This window comes from Tigriopus californicus, chromosome 3 (genome assembly GCF_007210705.1).
Source record: "Tigriopus californicus strain San Diego chromosome 3, Tcal_SD_v2.1, whole genome shotgun sequence".
In the NCBI taxonomy this organism is placed as follows: Eukaryota; Metazoa; Arthropoda; class Copepoda; order Harpacticoida; family Harpacticidae; genus Tigriopus; species Tigriopus californicus.
The window spans coordinates 11,284,521-11,288,827 of record NC_081442.1 but is presented as its reverse complement, the minus strand read 5'-3'; the positions used below and the strand labels follow the sequence as shown (position 1 = coordinate 11,288,827).

Genomic DNA, 4,307 nt, shown 5'->3' with positions numbered 1-4,307 from the left:
GATCGGTTGTCAAACTGCAAGTTGTTCAGGTTTCCCCGATGTTAGACGTCTAGACATGACGCACAAACTTGTGAGTTCATTGGTCTTGGAAACCGAATAAGATATGCACTTTAAGTCACATACGGGTTTATAAAATACTTTTGATTGTTTGTTCGTATTCGTGCTTCTAGATCCATGACCACCACTGATTTCGTAAGTTTTCTCGTTTCTGCAGATTTCGCAGATAGATAACATATGTAACGCTCAAATCATGTGTAACAAGATCAAGAGACGAGACTTAGTAGTACCTAGAGAAATGAAAGAAGTGTTGGTCTTGGGGGTAAGTCGTAGACTGCCTTTTATTCATGATAAACATAGCTTTAAATACACAACTGGAAAAGAGAAAAGGAGGAGCTTAAGGCAGAGAAGAGGAGGGGCTTAAAGCGCGTGTTCCAGGTCTGCCGCAATATGTTGAAGCGTAGAGTCTCTCTTTGGGATCAGAGTGTGGTTTTCTCATGACGATGCTTTTGTACATATACGCGTACATGCCCTCGTGACAAGGTAAAAGGAAACCGTGGACCTTGTCAACAAAGAAGAACCGGAAGCTTTGTCTGAGAGAACCCCGATCATAGGTGCGAGCAGACCTGACAAATTCACAACTACAAGTACACATGAAAAGAAGTTGAAGTGTGAAAAGAAAGGTATTCGTGTAATACGGGATAAGATGGAAGCATTAAGATATAAAAGGAGAATAGGACGAGAAAATATGAAAGTAATTGTTCTTCATGGAAAGTGCTGTTGAGAGGTGGAGAGCATTCATGGGACATGAGGCTTTCAGACGGGAGCCATGGGGAAGGAGTCCACAAGGTGCTTGAGAATTGAAGGCAGAAGAGCTGAGAAGCATTAGGAACAGCGGAGCCGTTTACATAGTTCCCGTTCGAGGTCATCGCGGGAAATGGCGGCCAAGTCCGACGGGCGGGTAGAGGTGTGTCCCACTGATGTAGAGGGCGGCTTGGTCCTGGGTCGACGCCGAGACGACCTGGGTGCGTTTGCGAATGAAGGCATGGGAAGGTTGATGGGCGAGCGGTTTCTGTAAGAGTAGGCATTGGGCGGTCTGGAAGAGGAGGCATTGGGCGTTCTGGAAGAGGGGCCATTGGGCCCACCGCTTGGACGTACCTTGGTACGAACTGGAGAGGAGAGTCAAGGATCCGATGGTGCCTCCTGTAGTGTTCCGTACAAGGATGAGATTGAAGGTCTCCCTTTTTCCGATAAATTATTTTAATTCCCAAAACAACAACGGAACATGAGACTATCCAGTCTCTGACCCTAGCAATAGGTTACCTGCCAAGATAGCGCCCTTTAAAGAGAGCACCTATTTTACTAGGGCTTAATTTGTTTAGACCTATCTAAAGATCTCCGGTTATAGGGTTTTTAGAGCCAACACTATTGTCCCAAAGAATGAAGAACAACAAACTCTGGATATACCGTTTCACCATTAATTGTATTTCTTGTGTAAGTACAGTGTTCATATGTTATGTGACATAGGAAATTACCTTAGCTCAGCCGTTTACTCGTTCACCTTTTCTCTGACCAAGTATGAGGATGATTTTGAGATAGAGAGAGGACAGAGTGCCTTAACTTACGATAGATTTACGGTACAACGGATTGCGGCGGCGGTGGCCGGAGCCTACGCCCAATGCAGGTCAATCCGAACAACTAGATTCAAATTGATAGATTGGATATGGAAGCCTCCAATGCAACGGTCCGTATTGAACCAAGCTAGGTTACCAATGCCAGTCCCAATGCCAATCTGAATCACGACAATAATCAGGTAATACTCAGAAAGAATTAGCTATGAAATCTCGCAATGCTAGATCAAGATATCAAAGTCAGTTCTCAATGCAAACTGAGTTACGACCAGTGGACAGTACACAAAACGACTCAGAAAGAATTAGCTATGAAATCTCGCGATGCTCGATCAAGATATCAAAAGCCAGTTCTCAATGCAAACTGAGTTACGACCAGTGGACAGTACACAAATGAAGAAGAGGAAACCTAAAAAGAATACCACCATCAAGTTGGTCAGGGATATAAGGGGTAAGGATGGCTTGGCCTCTTTGACTCCTCGGTACAGGGATTCACTGTCTGCACTTTGCACTTCTCTTTACGAAATTGATTGCACCTCGACACCAGACAACTTTTGATCTGATGCTAAAGTTAAAAGAGCTTGCTAGCTCCAAAGTGGAGCCAAATGAAGAATAACTTGCGTTTCGTTTTACTTCATCATATCAACTCTTTTTCTTTGCTCTGGGGACGGCTTTTTATACCCGAGGTTGATGTTCTAGAAGGAGGAGGGCCCGTGACTACAGTGTTTGCCTCAGAAATATCCAGTGCAATAGGGAGTCACGGGACCTTTTCTAGAACGCTTACGTGTGATGGGCCTGGTTGCTAGGTAATGATCGGTTGTCAAACTGCAGTTTGTTCCGCTTTTCTCAAGGCCAGACGTCTAGACATGACGCATGAACTTTTGAGTTCATTGAGCTTGGACACCGAATCGGATATGCACTTTAAGTTACATACGGGTTTATGAAATACTTTTGATTGTTCGTATTCGTGGGTCTAGATCCATGACCACCACTGATTTCGTAAGTTTTCTTGTTTCTGAAGATTCCCCAGATAAATCAAACATACCCCAGAGCATTCAAGTTGTGTGTTTCCCGAATTTCGCCAAGTACAGAGAACAGTGCACAGCACATAACACTCCCCGCCGTTGGCGTGAGTAGCAAGCCAACCTTAGGTGCAGTAAAAGACGCTTGCTATGCATAAGGGGGGTATAGAAGGTAAACATGCTGTTCAAAGGTTTTTTACAAATATTTCAATATGCAATCTCCCTTGATAATTGTTTGGGGTTTTCTTCTGTTTTACTCAGAGCTTGGAGCACTCGGCTTTGAGTTTGGACAAAGTTCATTTTTGGCAAATACACTTGCTGAGCACACAATGGAACTGTTGTATTGTTTGTGCGGGAATCTTGCCAGGGCCAAAATCCCCAAGCGGCGTCATGGAAAAGTCTTTGAGTGTACCTTCCGTGCGATGCGTATTTTTGGAACATTTCAAACCACTGTTGTGCAGTATTGTCATCTCACTGGCTGCTCATATGCCCACGACACAAACACTTATTGCATCTTGAATGCAATGTGACACATCCTTTGATCACGTGAGGTCTGGAGTTGCCACATTGCGGGTAGGCACATAGATGTACATGGCTGGTTTGGAGACTAGGACATTTGGCCTGGACGTGGTTTGGACTAGCGCATGCTAAACATGCACGACCCCATGTGACTGTGACCATGAAGGCTCGTGGACATCGCTCCTTGTGCTTTTTTCCTGTTTTTACACTGATGGTGGTCCCTTTTGTCAGGCTAGTTGGAGACGCCTGGACAGAGCTGTCCATTTTCTCGGTTTTGGTGAGGTGGTCAAACTCTTCCTCCAAGCGAGTCCAGTTCTCTATCGGGGCCGGGTTTTCGGGCGTCAAAAGATTGTTTAGTTCCTGCTCCTGTAGGTCCCAATCGATATCTTCGTCCGGCAAGCTGGTGTTTTGGTTGGGAATAACTCCAAACATGGACTCCAATTCCATTGTGATTTCCAAGAGGTCATCACTTTGTTGGTTCAATTGTTGGTGGGTTTTTTGCAACAAATGGAGTGCTGATTGAAGTGTGCCGCAATGCTTAAACGGAGCAAAAATTTCGGTAACCCATGTTAATACCAATGCCAGAGGTATTTTTGCATCGTTACCCAAATAGCAGAGTTGATGCGGATGAAAAGACCATAATGAGCGTGGCCAATTGTACAGCTTATGGTCTTGTACCATGGGAACTTTCTTCCAACCTTTTTTGCTGCTTTTGTCTCGGAATTTCGGAGAGGCTTGTAATCGATGCCAAATAAAAAGCCGGCTTGCATGCCCTAGACCTGATCTTGTGGGTACGGGGTCGCTTGGGAAGATCTTACGACGCTGCTGGTATGCGTTCATCAAGTGCTGGCACTCCAGAATTCCGCTCATTGTTTTGTCGTAGGGTTTCCAATCTGTCTTAAGGTCTTCAAGAAGCCCGGACCCTACCTTGATGATAGATTTGTCCGCAAAACATCAAGCAAGGTCGGGGGAGTAGATCTTTTAATCCGTTGTTTTCATGCTCATGTCGCCGCAGTTCCTTAATGCCAATAGCCAAGAGTATCCATTCACCGTGCCAATCAGAACAGCTCTAAGGTCTTGTGGTTTGTTCAGATTTCGTTCTGTGTCTATTGAGATGAGAGGGGCCAGTTGTAGTCCCTCC

General features: G+C 45.0%; 1 long non-coding RNA gene across 1 annotated transcript; it reads right to left on the bottom strand.

Annotated features, from left to right (window-relative positions):
• Positions 1-307: 307 nt before the first annotated feature.
• On the bottom strand, positions 308-3,826 carry LOC131878249 (uncharacterized). The gene is made up of 2 exons (XR_009372992.1): positions 1,533-3,826; positions 308-1,200 (listed from the first exon to the last, which is right to left on the bottom strand). It is a non-coding gene; the product is annotated as an uncharacterized LOC131878249 (long non-coding RNA).
• Positions 3,827-4,307: the final 481 nt, after the last annotated feature.